This window comes from Zalophus californianus, chromosome 3, assembly GCF_009762305.2.
Source record: "Zalophus californianus isolate mZalCal1 chromosome 3, mZalCal1.pri.v2, whole genome shotgun sequence".
Lineage (NCBI taxonomy): Eukaryota > Metazoa > Chordata > Mammalia > Carnivora > Otariidae > Zalophus > Zalophus californianus.
The window spans coordinates 9417585-9443897 of NC_045597.1; the positions used below are offsets into that span (position 1 = coordinate 9417585).

Below are 26313 nucleotides of genomic sequence, written 5' to 3' on the forward strand. Positions count from 1 at the left end.
CTTTTATATTAGAAATGAGTGTCCATGTGGAAACTGGTACGGCAGCAGCTTAAAAAAAGGCTACTAACATTTTATAGCCCCTTATTCCTAAATTAAACTGATTTGCTATTTTTAGGGACATACAAGCTGAGGTTGGTTCTCTGAGCTCCTTGGCTGAGAGAAAAGCAAGGTTATACTGGAATTATGCTTTACAGATTGAAATCGGTTCCCTTCTGTTTTATGAATGGATTGCAGTGAATATATTTGGCATTTTATAATTTTTCTTACCACTCCCATTATCTTTTTTCTAGCTCACTTTTCAAGTGACAGAGTGATTTATTGACTGTCTTTTAGAAGTTCCATTTCACTGAACAAACGGTGAATATAAAAATCTGCCACTTGACCTCACACTGACTCAGATATTCAAAAGCTTCGTTTGATTAAAAAGAATTCACAGAAGCGGAGACCAATAAATGTCAGATTATAAGAAAACTGAGAAAATTCCAAGATTTGTTCTTTTAAAAATCAGCAGGAGGTAATCCAAATGACATTTTCTTTTAGGGTGACCAGAGGCTGGGTCTGCTTTCTCTTTGTAAATTACACATGGCTGTCTGCCATTGACTTCGATTATCCTCACCTAATGAAACCCAAACTCCTAGCACATTTCAAGAAACAGCTTCAATAAACATATCTTCTTTACTCTTCCTGCCAAAATGCAGTTTGGGTTACATACAGGGGGGCTCGAATGTGTAGAGCAAGCATGTATTAGAAGGGGAAGCCCCAAACCAAAATTAAACTTCTATATTCTTTTGGGAGTTGCTTAGTTATGAAAGGTCTGATAATTACTTATAAAAGCAAGAGACTGGAAAGAACCCAAATGACCCTCAACAGAGAATTAATCAAAAACAGCAACAACAATGAAAAATCCTCACAATGCCACCTGGATTGTGTTAATTTTTTTTAGGTAGCATACTGGTATTGTACTTATGTGAGATAATGTCCATATTATTAGTAATGAGTATTGAAATATTTACTGATAAAATGATATCACATCTGTGATTTTATTTAAAATTCTTTAGCTAAAATAAAAACAATATCCCATTTCAAAAAATCAAAAAACAAAAGACAAGAAAACATCTAAATAAGTAAAACTAAGTATGACGAAAAGTTGACAAATTTTTAACTCTGAGAGGTGGGTATATGGGAGTTTATTGTGCTGGTCTTTCTACTTTTATGTATGTTTGAAAGTATTCAGGGGCGTCTGGGTGGCTCAGTCAGTTAAGTGTCTGACTGTTTCTTGACTTCAGCTCAGGTCATGATCTCAGGGTTGTCAGATTGAGTCCCGCATGGGGCTCCACACTGAGCGTGGAGCCTGCTTAAGATTCTCTCTCTCAACTATGGACTCTGAGAAACAAACTGAAGGTTTTAGAGGGGAGAGGGGTGCAGGGATGGGTTAGCCCAGTGATGGGTATTAAGGAGGGCACGTTATTGAATGGAGCCCTAGGTGTTACATGCAAACAATGAATCATGGAACACTACATCAAAAACTAATGATGTAATGTATGGTGACTAACATAACATAATAGAATAAAATTTAAAAAAAAAGATTCTCTCCTGCACTCTCTCAAAAATAAATAAATAAATAAAACTTCCTTTAAAAAAAGTATTCAAAACTGAAATATTTAAACACTGATAGAATCTAAGAATTAACAACCTGCCTCTTGCCACTGGCTGAGGGATATATAACCAAGCATTTGCATTCTTTACCGTGCTTCAGCATCCTTCTGTAAGAAGATGGATTGTTATAAACCTGGAACAACGCCAGCTAATATAGTACTCAGGCTTAACTAACTATAGGTTCATGGAAGTATCCCATAGATCAGGATAAGTAGTATGACCTCATGGAAAACTGGGCTACACACCCCATAAATGGAGACTGTTCTTGTTCCCATTGGTCTTGGGGGATATTACTTGAAGCCTTCATTGCTTAAAGCAGTCAAGTCGCTGTTTAACAGACATGATTCAGTTTAGACTGGTTGGGATTCTAGAAAAATGAGATCTTGTTATTTAAATACTGTTAATAAAAGATTGGAAAGAGCCTTTCAAATGTCTGACAGCTGACTGATAGGGCTTTTATCCAGGGATGGCCTCAGGTAAATGTGAAATAAGGTACTAGTTTACGCCTGGAACCTTCATTCCCATACTAAATCTTCCAGAACCATCTCCACACTCAACCTCATCCTGCCTCTTCCTGTACAGGGCTCAATGTGCATCTGGGGGACCCCAGCTGGGTCAGCACCACAGTCCCAAACCACTCAGGACTTTGCTCCTCTCTCCTCCTGCTTACTTTATCCTACAAATAGCTACTTGGGAGATCCGTGAAATCCAGTGATGTGAAATAACTGCAATTTGGGGGGATTGAGTCTAAATTAAAGTGGGGACACTGGAAAGGAGCTTAGAGGGTCCCAAGAACTAGTACCCTAGACTACCAGCAAAAACAAACACAAGTCCTTCCTGGAGCTAATAATCCTGTTATGGCCTTCGGTTTCCCCGAAGATTTAAATCAACCGAATATGAGCTTGTAAGAAAAGAACCCATCAAGTGCCCAAGAAAATAAATGACCATGAATGAAACTCAGCAGACACAACAAAAAAATTGAGCCGGGGCTCCAACATTTCAGATATTGGCATCATCAAACACAGAATATGAACTAGTTTATAAAATGTTTAAGAAAACGAAGAGTAAAATCTAAAAAAAAAAAAATCATTAAGAGGTGATCCAAAATGACCAGTTATATAAAAATATAATGATACCACATGACCAAGTTGGGGTGATCTCGCAAATGCAATGTCAAATGGTACAGACCTACTATGGAAAATAGTTAGCTATTTTATAAAACTACACACGCACTTACAATGCAACTCAACAATGGCGCTCTTGGGCATCTTCCCCAGAGAAATGAAAACTTCCGTTTACTCATAAGTACGTACATGAACGTTTATAGCAGTTTTATCTCTAATAGCCCCGGACTGGAAACAACTCAGGTGTCCTTTAGTGGGTGAATGACTAAACATGACTGCATCTACATCACAGGCTACTCAGCAATAGAAAGGAAGCGACGATTGATACCTGCAACAAAAGGATGAATCTCAAAGAAATTATGTAGAGTCAAAAGCCAATCCCTGAAGTTTATATGTTGTATGATTGTGTTCAGACAACGTTTTCAACATGACATTTTATATAGAGAGAATGCATTAGTGGTTGCCAGGGGTTCGAGAGAGGTTGAGCAGTTGGGAGGAAGGGATGCTGATGTCCCTATAAACTTAGAGCATGAGGAATTCTTTTGGGGACCGAATTTTTTTCTCTCTTGTACATAGTGGTGGCTACACGGGTGATAAAATTGCTACGTGTGATAAAATTGCATAGAACTAAACACACATACATGTGCATGTAAAGCTGGTGGAATTCGAATTAGATGCATGCATTTCATTGAGATCAATTTCCTAGTTGTGATATTGTACAGTAGTTATGAAGATGTTACCACCTGGGGAAATGAGGTGAAGCATATACAGTGTTTCTCTGTGTTATTTCCTATAGTTGTATGTAAACCTACAATTATCTCAAAATGAAAAATTTAATTAAAAAAACAAAAAACTATATATCTTTTTAAAGCAACAAAAATGGAAGGTACATTGCCGTAAGTGTAACAAATTATGTGCGTGATCTATATGGACAAAATTATTGAACTGTATTAGCAGACAACTGGAAAAGATATAAATAAATGGAAAGATAATACACATTTATGGATTGAAAGACAATATCGTAAAGATAATATTGAAGGTAGAAATCCAATTCCAATAAAAATTCCAAAAGAACTTGCTAGGGAAGTTGACAAGCAGATTCTTAAAATTTAAAAGCCCAGGAATATTAAAATACCTCCAAGAGGAATAAGATGGAGGGACTTACGCCACCAAATTTGAGGATTTCTGATAAAGCCATGGAAATCAGTATCACATGCCTCTGGTCAGACACAGATTACCTAATGGAAAAAAGTCATTTACACATGCAAATTTCTTTCTAATAATGCAACACATAGTGGATTTCTCTGGAAGAAATTGACCATTAGTTAAGTTTCATCGGATACTTGGTTATCTAAATAAAAACTGAAATTAAATTACTACTTTATACCTTTCACTAAACTAAATACTTAAATACGAAAAATTGTAGGAGAAAATATAGGAAAATATTTTGTGACATGGGGGTAAGAAAAAATTTCTTAAACATGATACAGAAGGTATTAACATAGCAGAAAAGATCGACACATTTGGCAAAATTAAAATCAAGAACTTTCGTTCACCAAGACCCTGTAAAGAAAATGAAAATAAAAGTTCAAACTGGCTGAAAATATTTATGATGTATAAAATCAAACATTAGTAATCAGAATACAGAAGAACTATAAACCAAATAGAGAATGTCAAATCGGTAGAAAAATTAGCAACGTATAGAAGAGGCATTATACAGAAAAGGAAATACAAATGTCCAATGAACTTATGAGAAGTTGCTCAGTCTTAATCAGAAAATGTCATTTCAGACAACAACAAGATACCACTTTTATACCACTAGATTGGAAGACGCAAAGAACCTGTTTACATTTATTAGTGAGGACGTGGAATAATGGATAATTTTTACACACTGCTGTTATAAAAAAGTATAAACTGCATTGTGATGAGCACTGGGTGTTATATGCAACTAATGAATCGTTGAACACTACATCAAAAACTTATGATGTACTATATGCTGGCTAACTGAATATAATTAAAAAAATTGTAAACTGCTATAATCACTTTGGCCGTGTGGCAACAATTCCATTGTTAGACTACACTTAGAGAACTTTTTGCTCCTATGTCAGGAGGTGTGCATATAGACTCCTTTTATGACATTGTTTGCAATATCAAAAAATGAAGTTAATATAAATGGTTACTGATAAGAAAAATATGCACTGTTGTGTATTTTATGCAGTGAAATAGCACATAGCAGAGAAAATGAATGAAATATAGTTACATTGAAAAACTTCAACAAATCTTAAAAAAAATTATATTGAGTGAAAAAAGCAAGCCGTGTAAACAATTTTAATATGCCACCATTTTTATAAACCTTTAAGGCAAACAAAATTAAAAGTTATATTCCCTACATATGGCTACATTATTTTTTAAAGCAGAAATAAATGCACAATCTAGGGCAATGATTGCTTTTCAGTGAGGGGTAGACCCAGGTGGATCCCCTGGAAATAACATAGGAAAGCATGAGATAGTGAAGATGTAAGCGTCTTGGCAATACTCTAGATCTTAAGTTATGAGTTTAGAGTGATTTGTTTTAATGTTTTGCTTCATAACTTACATATGTGTTCTATATTTTTCATATTTCAGATATTAAATAACACATCCTAAATAAAAAGTGGTCCATTATAGAAAAATGCAAAACAAAATTTCAAAAAGAGAAGTTCAAATGTCAATGAAAATTCACGTCCCTCAAGAGAATGAAAAGGCAAGTCACGGACTGGGAGGAAATATTTGCAGAATATGTATCTGATAAATGACTATTATCCAAAACATACAAGGAGCTCTTAAAACTCAACAATAGGAAAACAAACAACCCAACTAAGAAATGAGCCAAAGACCTTAACAGACACCTCACCAAAGAAGATATATGCAGATGGCAAATAAGCATATGAAAAGATGTCAGTTAAATGGGATACCACTAAGCATCTATTAGAATGGCCAAAATCCAGAACACTGACAACACCAAATGCTGATGAGGATGTGGAGCAATAGAAACTCTTATTTGTTGCTGGTGAGAGTACAACATTGTATAGCCATTTTGGAAGACAGTTTGGCAGTTTCTTATAAAGCTATCCACACTCTTACAACATGATCCAGCAATTGCACTCCTTAGAGTTGAAAACCCAAAAGAGTTGAAAACTTATATTGACACAAAACCCTGCACACAGATGTTTACAGTAGTTTAATGCATAATTGCCCAAACTTGGAAGCAACCGAGATCCTTTAGTAGATGAATGGATGAATAAAGTGGTACATCCAGACAGTAGAATATTATTTAGTGCCGAAAATAAATGAGCTGTCGAGTCATGAAAAGACATGGAGGAAACTTGAAAAGGTGTCACTAAGGGAAGGAAGCTACTCTGAGAAGGTTCCATACTATATGATTCCAATTCTATGACAGTTTCAGAAAAGACAAAACTATGGAAACAGTAGAAAGATCAGTGGTTTCCAGGGGCTGGGGGGCGGGATGAGTAGGTGGAGCACAGAGGATTTTTTAGGCCAGCGAAACTATTCTGTACAAGACCCTAATGGTGAGTATATATCATCATACATTTGTCAAAACCTATAGAACATGGAATACCAAGAGTGAACCCTAATGTAAACTATGGATTTAGGGGTGATAATGATGTGTCGGTGAAAGTTTATGGATTATAACCAAGGTGCTAGTCTGGTGTGGGATGTTGCTATGAGGGGGGGCTGTGCATGTGTGTGAGAATGGGGGTATATTGAACTTTTTGCTGTGAACTAAAACTGCTCTAAAAAATAAAGCGGTAATGTACCAGTGTTAATTTCTTGATTGAATTGTGGATATGTAAGAGGATGTCCTTATATATAGGAGACTTTATATATATATATATATATATATATATATATAAGGGCATATATACATATATATATATAGGATACAGCAGTGATAAGGCATCATGTCAGCAACCTGCACTCAAATACTTCAGGGGAAAAAAATTGTACTTGCAATTTCTCTTTAAATTTTGAGATCATTTCAGAATTTAAAAAAAATTTTTTTAAATGAAGCCTATCATGATCAGTGTTCTAATGGGAAATGTCAGTGTTTTCAGTTTTTTTTGGTCTGCTTTTCTTGTTTCCCCAAGTTAGACGCATGTAGACTCCTAGTCATTTTGCAAATCTGCAAGGCCCCAGGGGAGCAATTATTCTCAATCTGGTATTCACTTCAGATGGCCATGTTTTCTTCAGCGCTGACTCAGGCTGCTGACCCAGTGAGTAAGAGTCTCCCCCAGGAGACAAGTTATAAATGGCCATCTGCCCAGGTGCAATTTTTTTTTTAAGGTTTCCATTTCTGTGTTCTAAAATATAGGGATGTCAGATATACGTATGAGGGCATTTCGGGCCATTCCCAGGCAGGCAAAATAATGGAGAGTCTCAGCCTGTCCATCATGCACCTTCCTTCCTCCCCCAGCGATGCTTTTGGCCTTTCCCAAACCCCCTCGCCTCCCCAATAAGCCTTCTCTCTCTGTGCCACCTTCCTTCCTGCATGGGCCCAACTCAGGCGGACCACCCTTCTGAGCAGCCAGAGTCCTGTGCTTGCCATGGATGGTCTACTTTTTGGAACTTTCTGGGGTTCTTTTCTTTTTTTTTTTATGGTTGAACAAAAAGTGGTTTATTGCTTTTAGAACAAAATAAGATGCTTTCAGAACTTTTGTTAGTGAAGAAAAACTGTTAAAACTTGAAAACTTTCCTAAAACAGTATTTTGTCAGCTGGTGGAAGTTGGCACTTCAACGGAGACAACTTCCCACTTGCAAGTGTGGGGCCCAACCCGTCCGCAGACACGGCTAACCTAGAAGCAAGGCTTGCACCTGGTCTGACCTCGCTGCCCTGACGCCCGCGGCACACTTTCTTATCCAGCACCCACTCCCGGCTCTTCCTCACCACCCCGCACCTCACAATTCTCTGTGGGATCCTGTTGAGGTGAGTTTACTTGTGAGGTGTAACCTGGGGGGCAGGCAGGGAGCCAAGCTACTTTTGGAGCACCACAGGCTAGGATCAGCTCATGAGAGCCTGACACCATCCAAGGAGAGCTAAAGGTCCCATGCCCAGCACTGCCCCTTCAGACCCTAGTCTGGCTATGGGACCAGCAGGCTTAGGGTAGACCAAGTGGGGGCTCCCGGCACCTACAGACGTCTGGGGCTGGAAAACAAGGCTGCCAGCTCATGGCAGCCCGGGCAATGATCCTCAAGGGCTGGTCTTGGCCTCCAGCCGTGGCTGAGGAAAAAAGGGACCCTTCACAGTCCCATGGGAGAGAGGCTGGGTTTCTTTTCTTAATGGAGATTTACCTCAGAATATAAATTGAGTTTACTATAAGCCTAATGAACACAAACTGGATTTAAATCTAGACGTGTGTCTAGTGTGAGACTGTGTGGCTTTCTCCCTGGCGGGAGAGCCTGCAGGAGGAAGGTAGAGGAACGTTGAGTTGGGTTTGGAGCCCTGGCTGTTGTGGGTGAAGCTACTGCTTGTAGGACCCTTAATTACCCCTGTCATGTGTCAAGCCTTTGGGAATAATTGGTTTCACTTTATGGTTGAGACTTGGATGTTGATTGTTAAGGGAGGGACAGTGAGCAAGAAGAGCTTCTCAACCAAGGCTGAGGGCAAAGTTAGGGAAAGTTGGTCATGAGAAGTAAACGGACTCTTATCTTTGTTCTGTTTTTCTGAATTTTCTGCAATGGATATACAGTGCTTTTATAATCAGGAAAATATAAATATTCGAGAACTATACAGATACACAGTCCAATAGTTAGTTGCATGGTGAGCATTTCAGGTCACGGGGAGTCCCACAGGGAAGCTATTTTTGGACGAGCACCTACTACTCTTCTCCTCTTTCTAATTCTAATGTAATAACACTAGATATAGAAACATTTTTTGCTCTTGAAAAATAAAATCAAACTTGCCCTTTGCATTAACAATGCCCACTGATATCAGTTTCGAAAGCGTGATTGACAATGAAAAAGTAAATTCAATATAGATTCAGTGGTAACTTTAATAAGAAATTGTTACTTACTCCAGATACTAGTCCTGTACCAATAATGCAGTGAAAAGCTGTTGAATTTTCCTTAAAAGGTATGTTGTGTTTGTTTCTAAGTCTAAAAGTGAGTCGCTATTTTGAATTAATTTTGCAACACTCTGACTTCATAGTTTTCCTTTTCTTCTTTTAAAGTTGGTCAAAAATTAATTGTGTCATTCAATTGCAACATTAATATTGCAGGAGACGCCAAGACATTCTGCAAACTTAAAGATCGTTTAAATGTTAACTCTTGAGTTGGCTGGACACTTCCTATCAATTATTTAGAGGCTTTTTGAGTTTTTCTATCGAAATCTTAGTCATTGTTTAAAAGGTATCATTTATAGTTCTTCTTTCAGTTGCTCATTATTTATTCATGAAACTTATTTTGGGTTTCCGCTATGTGCCGTATATGCCTCGGTAAATAAGAATTGGCACTTGTCTTCACAGAGGTTACAGTCTGGGAGAGGAGATAAGGTGCGTATGAGAAATGACTAAACACATTAGACAGTGAGAGGTCCAGCAAGAGTTAAGATAGGTTACATGGTGGTCGTATAGTGAGTGTGGTGGGGAAGAGATAGTGAGGCTCTTCTCAGGGAAAGGAAGAATATGGCAAAGGAAGGAAGGCAAGGACTTGAGGTATGATGTGAGAACAGAGAGGAGAGGCTACAGCTTACGTAGAAGAACTGTTAGGGCCTCTGACCACTCTGGTTTATGTAAAGTGAGTGATAGGTTTGTGGGCTTCACGGTTCGTGTTCCATAATAACCTCAAACCCGTTACAGTTAACAGGTAGGTTTCTGGGTGACACGGTAGACATATACTAATAAGGTAGCCCCTTCACTTGGTTGGGAAATGGGCTTCATCTGTTCTGTTCATGAACTATTTCACTCTCTCTCAGTCATTGATGAAGTAGGATCCTTTTTTTTTTTTTATCTTCACACCTGCAATGGTCAGTTTGACATGTCAACTTGGCTAGGCTACTTTCCCAGTCACTCAATTAAACATTAATTAAGGTGTTGTGGTGAAGGTATTTTGTAGCTGTAAAGTCCATAATCGGTTGATTTTAAGGAAGGACGATTGTCCTAGATAATCTGGGTGGGCTTGATTCAATCCACTGAAATGTCCTAAAAGCAGAACTGAGGCTGCTCAGAGAGAAGAAATCCTGTCTGTGGAATAGAGCTTCAGCCAGTGCCCTTCCTGACAACCGCCCCCCCCCCCCCCCCCCGCCCACCATGGATTGCAGACTTGCCTTGCTGGCTCCTATGGGCACAGAAGCAAATTCATTTCAGCAAATCTCTTAATATTTATCTCCTACTGGTTCTGCTTCATTGTTTGAACTCTGACTGACATGATACCCAATATGAAGATTCTTACACTGCCTTTTCTAATTATGCTCCTTGGTTTCTTTTACTGAAAATTTCTCTTTCCTAGTGGTCTGAGAGATGTCAAATTCTCCAACTTTTCTTTTCCCAGGATTTGTTTATTTTATACTGTGAATTCCTAAACTCATGATTTGATTTTTAGCAAGTTAATTTTACTCTATTTCTTCATTCTTTACTATCTAGTGATTGTTGTTTCTAGTATGTTCTTTCTCTCTTTCATATCCATCAGTTTCTGTTTTACTCCTAGGAATTAAGTTCTACAGGAGCAGGGTCTTTGACTGGTTCATTTATGTTTGCCAAGCACCAAGAACAGTGCCTGGCACCTAGGAGATATTCATTATATGTTTACTGAATGAATGAATGATATTTCTTTGTAAATATCCATCTTTACATTTATACGATGCTCATCCGATGATAACATCATTACATAAAACATTTATTTCTGTCTTCACTGTGAAGTTTGTTGGTGGGAGGCAGCTGTTTTGGGTTAGCAAATCTGCTTCGAAGATCCAAAATCTCCTTGGGGTTTGTAATCCCAAGATCTAGACATGGGGTCAGATATAAGGTAACTAGTTACTGGCTGTAGATCTGAGCAATTCCCTCAATTTAGCCTAAACACAGGTAATTTAACCTCTGTTCATTGAATACCTGCATTTATCTCTCAATCAGTTCCAAAGTCAGAGACAATTCAAGAGGGATGTATTAATTATATCCCCCAAACCCTGCAACATGCATTTATGGAACAAATCTATTTTTGGTCTTTTCCGGGAATAACATGCTTTTTTGAGGGGAGAACCTATTGCTCTTCTGACATGAAAATTTTTTGTTCTAGTGGGAACTGCCAATCACATAGTATTGAGTCCTTCTATCCTCGAAGATGGGTGCACGACCCAAGTCAGTTCTTCCCAGGGATTTTTTTTTTTTTAATTGGAGCTAAGGAAAGTAAGCCTGTTCTTCCCCTGTGTCATTCTGATATATTTTATATTTTTTCTTCTTTTTCTTAAAAGCTTAAGATAGTGATAGGCCATCTTTCTGCAAAATTAGTTATGAATTTTGGAAAGGCATCTGGAGGCAATTCTAGAATTAATTGACTAAAGCATGCTATTGGTCCTATGGTGCCACCAATTGAAATGAGAAATATTAGGTTCAAAAAGGCCCCAGTGTAGGGCGCCTGGGTGGCTCAGTCACTAAGCGTCTGCCTTCGGTTCAGGTCATGATCCCAGGGTCCTGGAATCGAGCCCCACATGGGGCTCCCTGCTCAGCGGGAAGCCTGCTTCTCCTTCTCCCGCTCCCCCTGCTTGTGTTCCCTCTCTTGCTGTGTCTTTCTCTGTCAAAATCTTTAAAAAAAAAAGGCCCCAGTGCAGATTCTTATAGAATTCTCTTTAGTAATGCCAAAGATGTAAAAGTAGGGAAGGGAATGATAGGGTGAGCTAGGAGGGAGACTCCTAGCTAAATTTTAAGCTTTCTAAGTGGTTCAGGTAGTAAGCAATAAGATGTCATTCAGTCTGGATTGTTGAAAACAGATGCAAAGAGAATTATAGCAGCCACTGTTTTCTGTCTAGTAAAATACCAACTTTCTCAGGTGAATAATCTTTGGTTACTGTCCTTAGAAGCCTTCCTAGGATTTCCCAATCTGGTGCTACATTGGGCATCCTCTGGTAGTCTCTCCTTTTGGTTCTCAACTGAATCTGATGCCCACTCTGCATTTCTTTAATATCAACTTCTTCAGGCCATAAACCCTGCCGGGTACAATAATACCCATGTTCTTTTACCAGACATAATATTACTTGGTCTTTTTAGTGGTTTAAATCTTTCAAATTGTTCTCTGGTAATAAAATAGGAATGTATTTTCATTTGGGAAAACATAAAGATTTATAGTCTTTTGAAATACTGGGCTTGTCTTACTTTCATTCAATACAATATTTATCACTTTTGGTCATTAGAACATAATGTTCATCTCAAAGAAAGTCAATACTTTTATATGCCTTTGAACATGAAGTGCTGTTAGATTCTAAAACTGATTCAAGTAGACAATAGAGTGACTAAGCAATGGGATTTTGCCTCTTCTTTGAAAATCTCCCACTTGTAGAACTCTGTGATTTATGAGCCAAGCTGAAAAGGTTATTAATCTCTCTGGTAATCAGATAATTATAGCAAAAGGTACCTTAGTTAGAACCTGGCAGAGGGATGTTTGAAGTCAAGTGTAGGCAAAATCACGGGAAACAAAGCAAAACATTGAAGCCTTTCAGACATATATAATCAAATCCATTTTGCTCAGAACGAGGAGCATAGAAGCATCCCTCTCCTCTGGCCTGGTCTCTACTACCCCTTCTGTTCTTTTGACACTGGCACATGTTTTGTCGAACACATTGTGAAGGTAGCATCATTCCTCCCTTCTTGAATGTCTGTTGCTTGCCCGGCACCGTGCTGGGAATCTGCTGCATACAAACATGAGGAAAGCAGTTTCTTCTGATGGGGAGCTTGTGATGTCCTGGGGGAGACAGGCATGTACAAAGTGTATAAGACAGATGTTGTAAGTGTGTCCTCTTCCGCCTCGAGGAAAGGGCCAGTGATGGCGTCTCACACTGTTGAGGGATCTGGGCCTGGTGGGGCCACTAGAGGTGGGCCAGGAGAAAGGCTAAGGCTGAACCAAAATGGCTGCCATCTGAGACTGAGAGCAGATCTCAGGAGGGAGCATAAAATGAGGAGCTAAGAGCTGGGGAATGCCAGCATATGATGGACATGAGCAACATGTCAGGAAGAAGGCAGAAATCTACACATAGGGCCACAGTTAGGATTCAGGTACAGAGTTGTTTTTTTTTTTTTTCTTATTCATTGAAATTGTTTTTTTTAAACTTTTAAATTGAAATATACATAGAAGAGTACACAAATCATAGAATATACTTCAGTGAGGTCCAACACTTGTGTAACCTTGAGCAAGGTCAGACCATAGAAGATTGCCAGCACTTAAGCAGGACCCCCTCTGCCACCACCCTGCAAACCCCCTCAGTCTTTACTATCTTCCTCCCGCCCACCGTTCCCATATTTGACTGGTTTTGAAATGCATATAAGTGGAAGCATAAAGTATGTATTCTTTCATGTTTGGCTTCTTTTACTCAGCATTATGATTTTAGTACCTAAGCCTTATGGTTGCATTTAGCAGGATTTCATTCTTTTTCACTGATGCAAAATTTTCCATCGTATGAGTTTACAGAGATTTTCTACACTTTCTACTGTAGATAGATATTTGGATTCTTTCCAGTCTGGGGTCTAATACAAATGTTACTATAATAAACATTTTGTACATTTATTTACTATATCTGCACGTGTTCCTGTTGGCTGAGTCACAAGGGTATGCATAGGACAACCTGAGTAGATTTTGGCAGAGTTTTCCCAAGAGCTTGTATCAATTACACGCCCTCCACTAGTTGTGTTTGTCAGATCCTATTGTTCTACAACCTTGTCCATACCTGGGATTGTCAGATCTTGTATTTTTAGCCTAGTGTGTGTGCTTTGCTATGCCATTATAGTTTTCACTTGCTTTTCCATAATTATGAATGAGATTGGACATATTTTCATATGTGTATTGACAGGATATCCTCTTTGGTGAAATGCCTATTCAAGTTTCTCATGATTTTTCTTTTTTTTTTTTTAAATGTTTTTATTTATTTATTTATTCATGAGAGTCAGAGAGAGAGAGAAAGAGAGAGAGGCAGAGGGAGAAGCAGGCTCCCTGCCTAGCAGGGAGCCCGATGCGGGACTCGATCCCAGGACCCTGGGATCATGACCTGAGCCGAAGGCAGACGCTTAACCATCTGAGCCACCCAGGCGCCCCTCTCATGATTTTTCTATTGGATTGTTTTTTTTCTTATTAATTTGAAGGCATTCTTTATAGATTCTGCATATGAAACCTTTATTAGTCTTGTGTTCCAAATAGCCGTTCCTTCTATGTTCCTCAGATTTGCACTATCTTGATGTCTTTTGATAAACATTTTCTTTATTTTAATGGGGTCCAATTTATCAGTCTTTTCCATCTTGGTTAGTATTTTTTGTGTCCCTTAAAAATAGAACCACCCTATAATCCAGCAATTGCACTACTAGGTATTTATCCAAAGTACACAAAAATACAGATTCAAAGGGGTATGTGTGTCCTGATGTTTATAGCAGCATTATCAATCATAGCCAAACCATGGAGCGAGCCCAAATGTTCATCGACTGATGAATGGATAAAGAAGATGTGGCCTATATATATAATATATATGTGTGTGTATATATATATATATATATATATATATATACACACACAATGGAATATTACTCAGCTATCAAAAAGAATGAAATCTTGCCATTCACAATGATGTGGATGGAACTAGAGGGTACTATGCTAAGCAAAATAAGTCAGTCAGAGAAAGACAAATACCATATGATTTCACTCATATGTAGAATTTAAGAAACAAAATGGATGAACATATGGGTTGGGGGGAAAAGAGAGAGGGAAACAAACCATAAGAGACTCTTAAAGATAGAGAATAGGGCACCTGGGTGGCTCAGTTGGTTAAGCGACTGCCTTCGGCTCAGGTCATGATCCTGGAGTCCTGGGATTGAGTCCTGCATGGGGCTCCCTGCTCAGCGAGGAGTCTGCTTCTCCCTCTGACGCTCCCCCCCTCATGTGCTCTCTCTCTCAAATAAATAAATAAAATCTTTAAAAAAAAGATAGAGAATAAACAGAGGGTTGATGGAGGGAAGTGGGTGGGGGATGGGCTAGTTGGGGGTTGGGTACTCAGGAGGGTACTTATCCTGTTGAGCACTGGGTGTTGTATGTAAGTGATGAATCACTGAATTCTACTCCTGAAACCAATATTGCACTGTATATTAAATTACTAGAATTTGGATAAAAGTTTGAAGAAAAAAATTATTTTCTGCGTCCCACTTAAGAAAAGTTTTCCTATCCCAAGGTCTTGAAGTTTTATTGTTTTGCTTTTCACATTTAGACATAAATTCATCTAGAATTTACATTGGGGACAAGATTAATTTTTTTTTTCATATAGATATCCAATTGACCCGGATCATTTATTGACAAGATTGTCTTTTCCAAAGGGGGAAAAGAAGTTTGTCTTTTCCTACCGTTCTGCCATGCCACATGTATTAAAAATCAAGAGTCCAGGGGGTGCCTGGGTGACTCAGTTCGTTAAGCATCTGCCTTCGGCTCAGGTCATGATCCCTGGATCCTGGGATCGAGCCCTATGGTGGGCTCCGGCTCAGTGGGGAGACTGCTTCTCCCTCTCCCACTCCCCCTACTTGTGCTCTCTCTCTCTCTGTCAAATAAATAAATAATATCTTAAAAAAAAATCAAGGGTCCCTATATGTGTGGATGTATTGCTGGACTCTATTCTGCCCCAATGCTGTATTTATCTATCCTGATGTCAATACCACTCTGTCTTAATTACTGAAGTTTTATAGTATGTTTTCATATGTAGCTAGGTAAATTCTCCCACTTTATTCTTACTCTTTAAGATTGCTTTAACTATTCTTGACCCTTTACATTTCTATGAAAATATTAGAATTCGATGATCAATTTATGCTAAAAAACCTGTCAGTGCTTGGTTTAGGATTTCATTGAATCTGCATATCAATTTAGGTAGAATTAACATCTTTAGTATTGTTCTTCAGTTCATAACATGACATATCCCCCCCATTTATTTAGGTCTTCTTTAATGTTTCTCAAAAGTGTTTTATAACTTTTTGGTTTGAAGTTTTGAACACATTTGGTTAGATTTATTCCTAAATTATTTTTTTCTTGAGTTTTTTATTCTTATATTTCTTTTTTTTAACATTTTATTTATTTATTTTGATGGAGAGAGAGAGAGAGAGAGACAGCGAGAGAGGGAACACAAGCAGGAGTGGGAGAGGAAGAAGCAGGTTTCCCGCTGAGCAAGAAGCTTGATGCGGGGCTCGATCCCAGGACCCTGAGACCATGACGTGAGCCGGAGGCTGTTGCTTAACGACTGAGCCACCCAGGTGCCCCCTTATATCTAATTCTTGAACTCATACAGAAAAGTACATATACCATAAGTGTGTGTAGCTTTGTGAATTTTCACAAATCAAACACAACTGTGTAGCCAGCACTCAGATCAAGGAACAGAATATTTCCAGCACCTTAGAAATGTGTTCAAGAAATAGATACATAAGAAAATACCATGAAGATATTCTCTGACGTTTTTGCTTCACACTTTATTGTTTAACCTTTTGGCTTACAATTCTCCCACTAGTTTACAAAAACCTCTTGGATTACAGATCCATGTGGAGGTAGATGCCAAATTAATTTTTTTCTTATATATGTCCAGTTGACCCAGCGCTGTTTATTGAAATAATCATCCTTTTCCCTCTACATTGCAAAGTTACCTGTCATCAAGCAGGTGGTTATATATGTGTGGTTCTTTTTCTGGACACTGTGAGGTTCCATAAAGGAGTTTGTCTCTCCTTGCACCAATTCCATACTTTGTATTTCTGTATCTTCATAAAAGGTCTTAATATGTGATAGTACAAGGTATCCAGCTTTGTTGCTCTTTAAAATTGTCTATACTTGGCACATTGCATTCCCATATAAATTTTAGAATCAAATAATTGGTTTCAATAAATAAATAAATAAATCCCCATTGGATTTTAATTGACTCTCTTGTATTAGTTACCTATGTGCTGCCTAACAAAATATAAATTATCTCAAACTTAGCGGTTTAAGGGGTGCCTGGGTGGCTCAGTTGGTTAGGTGACTGCCTTCCGCTCAGGTCATGATCCTGGAGTACCAGGATCGAGTCCTGCATCGGGCTCCCTGCTCAGCGAGGAGCCTGCTTCTCCCTCTGACCCTCCCCCCTCTCATGTACTCTCTCTCATCCTCGCTCTCTCAAATAAATAAATAAATCTTAAAAAAAAGACTTAGTGGTTTAAAACAACAATATTTATTATCTTACATTTATTATTTGGGTGTGGCTTAGCTGGATCCTTTGGTTCAGGCTCTCAGGCAGGCTTCAATGAAGGTATCAGCTGGACTGTAGTCATTTCAAAGCTCAACTGGGGAAAAATCTACTTTTAACCTGGCTCATGATTGTTGGTTATGTGGGCTGCTCCAAGATGGCAGATTGCTTCATCAAAGCATGCAAGCTGAGAAGGCAATAGAAATGACAGCAAGATGGAAATCACTGTCTTTTTTTAACATTAATGGAAGTGACATCCCATCAGTTTTCAATAGGACACTTTTATTTTACTATGGTAAAAATACATAACATAAAATTACCATCTTAACCATTTTTTTTTTTCCTGAGAGAGAGAGAGAGAGAGCACAAGCAATGGGAGAAGCCGGCTCCCCGGAGAGGAAGGAGCCCAATGCGGGACTTGATCCCAGGACCCTGGGACAATGACCTGAGCCAAAGGCAGACGCTTAACTGACTGAGCCACCCAGGTGTCCCCCATCTTAATCATTTTTAAGTGTGTAGTTCAGCAGTATTTAGTATATTCACTTTGTTGTGTTGTTACACATCTCTAGAACTTTTTCATCTTGCAACATTGAAACTCTATACCTGTTGAACACTAATTTTCCAACTCTTGGTAAGCACTCTTCTACTTTCTCTCTCTATAATTTAGACTATTTTTAGACATTTCATATGAGTAGAATCACACATTTGTTCTTTTTTTTAAATATTTTTATTTATTTATTTGTCAGAGAGAGAGAGAGAGAGCACAAGCAGGGGGAGCTGCAGAGGGAGAGGGAGGAGCAGGCTCCCTGCTGAGCAAGGGGCCTGATGTGGGACTCGATCCCACAATCCCAAGATCATGACCTGAGCCGAAGGCAGAGGCCCAACCGACTGAGCCACCCAGGCGTCCTACATTTGTTCTTTTGTGACTGGCTTACATCACTTTTGCCATATTATATTTATTAGACACAAGTCATTAGGCTAAAGTCTCCATCAAGTGGAAGGTATCAAACAAAAGTGGAAATAGATGGAGATGGGAATTATTTGGATCATTGTTGTTGAGTTTAAGCATTTTTATATATTCTGAATTCTAGACCATCATCAGATGTACGTTTTGCAAATATTTTATCCCATTATGTACAATCTCTTTTCACCTTCTACTGTTCTTTTATGCACAAAGGTTTTTAATTTTGATGAAGTCTAATCTATCTGTTTTTTCTCTTGTTGCTTGCACTTTTGATGTCACATCTAAGAGTCCTTTGCAAATCCAAGGTCATGAAAATTTACCCCTATACTTTTTTCTAAGAGTTTTCTGATTTTAGCTCTTATATTTATTCATTGACCCATGTTGATTTAATTTTTTTATATGGTGTGAGTAGGGGTGCAACTTCATCCCTTTGCATGTGGCTATTGTCCCAGCACCAATTGTTGAAGAGTCTGTTCTTTTCCCATTGATTAGTGTCGGTATCTCTTGCAAAACAATTGGCCAGGGGCACCCGGGTGGTACAGTCGTTTAAGTGTCTGACTCTTGGTTTTGGCTCAGGATGCGATCTCAGGATGGTGAGATAAAGCCCTTTGTTGGGCTCCGTGCTCAGTGCGTAGTCAGCTTGGAACTCTCCCTCTCCCTCTGTTCCTCTCCACCCCTCTCTAAATTAAATAAATAAATCTTAAAAAAAAAAAAAAAAACAGAAAATCAATTGGCCACAAATGTATGAAGTTATTTCTGGACTCTCAGTTTTTTTCCATTGCTCTATGTGCCTATCCTCCTGCTGGTGGCACACTGTCTTAATTACTATAGCTTTGTACTAAGTGTTGAAATAGGGAGATGCTGACCCTCCAACTTGGACCTTCTTTCTCAAGATGGTTTTGTCTATTGTAAGTCCCTTTACTTCCATATGAATATGAGGGTCAGATTTTTCATTTGTGCAAAAAAAAGGAAGACCGTTGGAATTTTGATAGACATTGCACTGAATCTGTATATTGTATTGATTTCTTAACCACATTAAGTCTTCCAATCCATGAACGTGGGATGTTTTTCCACTTATGTAGGTCTTCTTTAATTTCTTTCAGTAGTTTTCAGACTATAAGTCTTCCACCTTCTTGGTTAAATTTATACTTATACATAGGTGTTTTATTCCTTTGGGTACTACTGTAAATGGAATTGTTTTCTTTATTTCCTTTTTGAATTTTCATTGCTGGTGAACCCTTTGGCTTTTGAGTCTCTTGAGAGTTGTGTTCAACATTGAGCATTTCATCTACAACCTCCAGAACTGTCGGAAGCCTCTAACAGAGAAATGGTACAAATGCTGGTCTTAGCACTTTGGATTTTCCTCATCTCCTAGATATTGGCTTCATAATTATACACTTCTTTGGTAGAAAAATACATTCTTAAGTAAGATGTAGGCTTCACAGTGTTTGGTTGAGTCAACTGGAGTTCAAAGTACAAGGCAGACAGAGATAATACATGTTGGAGCATAAAGGTGAGAAAGAACAGACAGAGCTGCCACCACTCCTGACTTTGCCCCTCTCTATGTCTCACTGACAGATTGTCAATTATGTCAGTTTTGTTACCTGAATGGAAATGATTAAAGCCACTTCAGGGTGTTTTTGTAGATTAATGGAGAGAACCTGAATTCAGCTCCTTGTAAATGGTAACTGTCATTCCTAGTTGTAACACTAGAGAAGGAAATTAGTGTGAGGATAAGCTGATAAAACCCTGAGTAGGGTTATTAGATCTAACTTGGTATCTATCCCTTATTATTTCATAAGTATGCCTATCTATCCTAAAGAATTTAGCATTTACCAGATTAACTTAATAAGATTTTTTAAATTAAAAATGGTAACGTGAGATTAAAAATATTAAACTTGTTAGCATTCCAAAATAATTTCTTTCTAAATGGAAAACTTTTTGTTTGAACAAAGATGAATATAAACAAGAAGTAATTTAAATCTATACTGGAATTTGTGTCAAATTGGGGACATCCGTCAAAAATGCTCTTAAACAGCAACAAATATTAAAAAGAGAAAATGGAAAAAATTAAGGAGAAAAATTATCTATTGAACATATAAATGTGGTTTAGGTCTAAATTACAAGTGAATTTTAAAATGTCCTGCAGGTAGGTTGTACCCTGATGCGTTAGATATTAAGAAATAAATAGGCAAACTGAAGCGCATTAGATATAGGCATGTCTTTAAAAACCTTCAGTTATTAAACTGCATTGATAAAATCCAAAATTCAAAAAGTGATGGTTTTATCTGTATCTTGCTTCTGTGAATTTTTCCTGTCCCTAACTTTTGCCAGCGGTTATGGGAAAGTCTGTCACTTATCATAGGAATAAAGAGAGGGTAGATGGATTTGCTTACATCTGTCGCTACTGGTGAAAACGCCTTTCACCCTGTGCTAATAGTGAGTTATTATCCCATTTTCTCGTCGGAAGGATAACACTTCACTTTTTTCATTAGTTCAGCTACCAACCTTTTGAATAACCATTGATATGATTAAGTGACTTACTGACAAGTTGAGCCAACAAAATAATGAGAGCATACGTCAGCCTCTGAATATTTTTGTTCAAAAATCTGATATTAATTTTTGAAAAGAAAACTAAGAAAGTCTTTAAAAATCGTTCTTTGTGAATTTATTATTGAAGTTTTAAAAATATTTTAAAATGTTAAGGCAGCAATTCCCAAATTTATTTGAGATTTCGGTTATTATTACTAGAACATAAAAGGTGTTTCAATGGCTAAATGAGTTTCAAAAACTTTGGGAATTCAACCAATATAATCTGATTTCCTTCCATCAGGACATTGCAAAATCTGTAATGTGATAATGCCCATTGTGAATATCTAGGAAAATGAGTTTGGACTAGGATTTATCAAATACTGTGTCCCAGAATCACAGAGTATATTTCTCAGCCTCTTTTCTTTGGAACACTCAGGAGGAGAGAAATTTAAATTAGTAATTATTCGCTAATGGATCTACTTCAAAACTCTTATCCTTCATGCTCAGAAAAAATGTTACTTAGATTTTTAAATGTGACTTACTTTTATCTGTAAAATACAGTTATTTCTTGAAAACTCACACCTCAGGATCAGTCTAGTAAGAAATTTGGCATCAAAGGTGATAAAATGATGTCTTAGCCCCTTTGGGTGCTATGACAAAATACCACAGAGCAGGTGGCTCAAACAAAAGGAGATTATTTCTCAGAGTTCTGGGCTGGGAAGTCCAAGATCAAGGTGCTGGAAGATTCCTTTCCTGGTGAGAGCCCTCTTCCCCTCTTGCAAAGGGCTGCCTTCTTGCTGTGTCCTCCCTTGGTAGAGAGCTCTCTTTGTCTCTCTGTCTGTATTTCTTTCCTGTTTCTTCTTCTGAGGGCACTAATCCCATCATGAGGGCTTCACTGTTATGACCTAATTGCATCGTAAATACCCCACCCTTCAAGTAGGAGCATTGAAATTTAGGGCTTCAACAGAAAATTTAAAAGTAAACTTACTTATATGTTATTTTCAGAAGTTGTACTTCAAATAAAAGGACAAAGTCTGAAAAATAAAAACATAGGAAAAGATGTATTAGGCAAATACTAATTAAAAACAAATCAAATGAAACAGGCTTTAAGGAATAAAGAGGTGCCCAATACAATGATAACATATCCAATTCACCAAGAAGATGTAGCAACAATGATAACATATCCAATTCACCAAGAAGATGGACCCAAACTGGGTCCATAATACAGTTTAAAAACATGTAAGGGTGAAAATTAGTGGTACCAAGAAATGCACAAAACAGGTGTTTTAGTGGAATATTTTTAAATCCTTGTCAGTGATTAGTAGCTAAGAAAGAAATTTACTAGGGCTATAGAATACTTAAACAATGCAATCAATGAACAATCTTAATTAAATGGACATGTGTAGAACTCTGTGTTCAACAAGTAGAGAATGCATATTTTTTTCAAATCCACAGAGCACATTTATAAAAAGGAACTATATACTATGCTGCAGATCGAGTCTCAATATAGCTTAAGAAGTGTTATTATACAGATTATATTTTCTTACTTTAATGCAACTCAGGAAAAAATAAGTGTTAAAAAATAACTAAAAAGTACTATGCATTTGAAAATATAAATGTGCAGTTTTAACACATTCAGAAAAAGATATTTTAATGGAAATTGGAAATCATTTAGAACTGATAAGAGATACGCTATACATAAAAACTTGTGTGATGTAGGGGCGCCTGGGTGGCTCAGTTGGTTAAGCATCTGACTCCTGATTTCCGCTCATGTCATGATCTCAGGGTCATGAGATCGAGCCCTGTGTTGAGCTCTACACTCAGATTCTCTCTCCCTATTCCTCTGCCCCTTCTTCCCTGCCCAAAACAAACAAACAAACAAACAAACAAACAACAACGTGTGTGATATAGTTAAAAACATACTTAATAGGAAATGTATATCCTTAAATTCTTATATACATAAAGAAGAAAGGATGAAAATCAATAAGACCCTACTTAAGAAATAAAAAAGAACACCAGGAGGGCATCCACTTATACTATTCTATTTCTTTCTGTTTTTCGTGTTGATTTGTCTTGTGACACTGTTGATTTTACTTTCTAATCATCTCCAAAGTCTCTTTTCCATGCCCTCGTATAGGTTCAGCTTTCCTGATTTCCTCCCCACTTCACTGGCTTCCTAACAGTATTCTCTATCATTTATATCCCCCTCTCTTTAGTCCATTCACCTCCTTCGTTAAATTCCTGAGTATTTCATTGTTTTTGATGCTATTGTAAATGAGATTGTTTTATTATTTGTTTTCAGACAGCTTGTTGTGAGTGTATAGGCAACTGGTTTTTGTATGTTGATTTTGTATATTGCAACTTTATTGAATTTATTTATTAACTCTAACACTTTTTTGGGTGTGTGCCTAGGATTGAGATGGTCCGATCATGTAATAGTTCTATTATTAGTTTCTGAGGAGCCACCATATTATTTTCCATAGTGTTTGCACCATTTCACACCCCACCCTTGCCAACGCTTACTATTTTCTGTGTTTCTGGTAGTAGCCACCCTAATGGGTGTGAGGTGGGTAGGTATATTTTTAAGCACATAAAATTCAACAGACCTCAGCCAATATTAAGCTTTCACTGAATACATTAAATATCCTCTCAAAGAACCACACAGTGCAAATATCTAGTCTATGTGGCAAATAGTCTAGCAAGTCTGTGAGAGTAAGGACCACTCCCTAGCATGTGCCTAGTGTAGTGCCCAGCACAGATCCTGCATACGGTAGAGATCAAGGTATATTGGCTGAGTGAAGGGTGTGTTTCTATTGACAATGAGCTTGGGAATGAATGATGTGGTGCTTGTTACCATCCATGGATGCCAGCCTCAAATGTCTGATTACTGAGAAGCTTAGGAATCAGGGGACGCTCTGTTTGCCTTTAGTAGCAGATTTGAAGTGAATGCTTGCCTGGCCTTTTCGGTTGGCGTCAGTTGGTCTTAAACCTCAATGAATAGTAGAGAGTTGACATTCTGTGTGTTCCCTGAATGCCCAAATGTCTTACATTTTAGAAAGAGCACAGTGGAGTAAGGAGACACTTTGGAGAACATGGCTCTGCACCTAGGATGTATGTGACCTTTAAGAATGATCCGATCTCTCCAATGCCTTCATGCATAAAATGGGATTATAATACCTATTTGAGGAGATTGTCAAGAATTTAAATGAGGTAATACAGGTAAAGTGCAATGCATATGTGTGTAGACGTTGTTATAAATACATTTTAATTAATTATACTTTTTCCTTTAATGTGCGACTTTTATCCCTGCCATTGGTAGGAAGGTTCCTGCATTAAAATCCATGAATAAAGTGTAGAAAACTCCTAAGATTTTTCTGGATTACCTCATTAGAATTTGAGCAGAAGATGAAAATCTAGCACTGATGTGCTACTTTGTAATCTACATTACACCAACTAGAGTAAGGATTGAATGAGATTGCCACATTTTTTTCTGGGCTCAGATGAAGAGGTGAGTTAAGGAATCAATGCCTGATCTCTGTCATTGTGAATGTCCTTGATCACCATGAGGGAGTTTACATGTACCTCCCTCAACTTTAATAAACATATTTATGTCAGCTAACAGTCATTAGTGGGCATTCCTTTGAAAGGTCCTGAAGCAGTGAAGAAATCAGATTTTGCTGTGAGCATTTTGAAATTCAGAGATACTTTGTATCTCAGAGAAGGCTTTATGCTCATGGTTTGAGTCTGAATCTTCTTGATGGTGGTTAATTCCATACCTTTGGCCCCAGATTAAACGCAGGTTAGTGTGTGTTACTAAACATGTGGGATGTTTTTGTTTTTTTTTTCTCCATCTAGAATAGCACTGTCCAGTAGAAATTTCTGGACATTGGTGGAAATGTTCTGTAATTTTATATTATGTCATAGACTAGTCACTAGCTGCATGTGGCTAGTGTGGATGAGAAACTGAATTTTTAATTTTATTTAATTAATTAAAATTTAAACTGAGGGGCGCCTGGGTGGCTCAGTCATTTAAGCATCTGCCTTCAGCTCACGTCATGATCTCGTGATCTCGGGGTTCTGGGATGGAGCCCAGAGTAGTCGAGCTCCTTGCTCAGCGAGGAGTCTGCTTTTCCCTCTCCCTCTACCCCCTGCCGCTCTTGCGCACGCTGTCTCTCAAATAAATAAATAAATAAAATCTTAGAAAAAATTTTAAACTGAAATGGCCATATGTGGCTAGTGAGTGCCCTCATGGATGTCTGGACAGCCCAGCCCAGCCCAGCCCAGCCCAGCACATAACTTTAAGAAAATGAGAGTTGCTGTACAACCATATGAGATACATTAGCAAATGGTCTCAATTGGGTAAACTTACTTGTGGCCCCTCACTCTGCTTTTTTTTTTTTTTTAAGATTTTTATTTATTCATTTGAGACAAAGAGATACAGAGAGAGAGAGAGAGAGAGAGAGCACAAGCCGGGGGAGCAGCAGAGGGAGAGGGAGAAGCAGACTCCCTGATGAGCAGGGAACCCGATGCGGGGCTCCATCCCAGGACCCTGGGATCGTGACCTGAGCCAAAAGCAGACGCTTAATGACTGAGCCACCCAGGCGCCCCTTCACTCTGCTTTTTTTGTTTGTTTGTTTCAGTTTGTTTCAATATAATGAAGGAAAAATGTTATTCTAAACCCAAACTGACCAATTATAACTGCTGTTGGATATAGGTGCAGGGAGGAATAATTCATTTCGGAGGGAAAATGTGTTTCTCTACCGCTTTTTGCCTTTTGTAGAGATAGGAGGGAGAGGGGTAGAAATAAAAGACTGAAATTTCAAAGTCCTGGTTAATTCCTCTACGTGCTAGTGGCAGAAGTCCAGTTTAGAAAACCCTTTCTTTAAGCAGGAATATTAACAACACTGTAGATATACAAAAATAGACCCAGGTTTTCGTAGTGGCTGAAGAACAACTTCATCTGAATTTCCCAGTAGGAGAAGCAGATAGTCCAAAATTTAGGAGAACAGGAGCAGAGAAAGATGAAGATTGGGGAAGCATGGGGATGCACTTGGTACAGAGAAGGGTAGGACTGTGCCACGTGGTTGGGGGTTGGGCCCACTGAGAAAGTAGCCGATGAGAATCCCAGGCTTGGGGAGGCAAATTTCCAGTGTTAACTTGATTGCATTCCTGCATTTGTAAGCCCCTCTTCTGCACTCTGATCTTTAGCAAAGTCTACTCTACCCACAAAGCACTGCGTGGATTGTTTGGGGAAAAGAAAGAAGAGGGGCTGTATTTCATCTGTGGATCAGCACAGGGATAAGAGAGCAGCCACAAAGGGCAAGTTCAAGTAAGATGGGAACTCCAGTAAAAGCTGCGAAAATGATTATGAGAATATGACCCCTGATCCCTCTGGAGGGATGACATGGTCAAAATCTCAAAGAGCCAAGTCACCTCCGTAGACATCTAAACTGCACAAGGAATAAAGATGCTGAACATGTTGTATTAGCTTAATGCTTTTCCCCCCTATGCCGATCGATGGAATTCATAATTTATGTCAAACAACAGGTGCCATTTCAACTAAGGGTTTTTTAAAGCCTCACACTTTTGTCTATATCATCAGCATTCTGATT

General features: G+C 38.2%; 1 protein-coding gene and 1 non-coding gene across 3 annotated transcripts in view; one reads left to right on the forward strand and one right to left on the reverse strand.

The window, feature by feature from the left end:
* Nucleotides 1-6246: 6246 nt before the first annotated feature.
* LOC113920131 (thymosin beta-4) overlaps nucleotides 6247-26313 on the forward strand; it is a 35352-nt gene continuing 15285 nt past the window's right edge. The window contains exons 1-2 of one of the 2 annotated variants that reach the window (XM_035726763.1): nucleotides 6247-6349; nucleotides 7543-7764. The gene's annotated coding sequence lies outside the window, so the exon portion shown is untranslated. Of the gene's footprint in view, nucleotides 6350-7542; nucleotides 7765-23895; nucleotides 23912-26313 lie in introns of those variants that run through there. The other variant, XM_027590386.2, reaches the window with a different exon arrangement.
* LOC113921202 lies at nucleotides 7972-8102 on the reverse strand. The gene has a single exon (XR_003519598.1).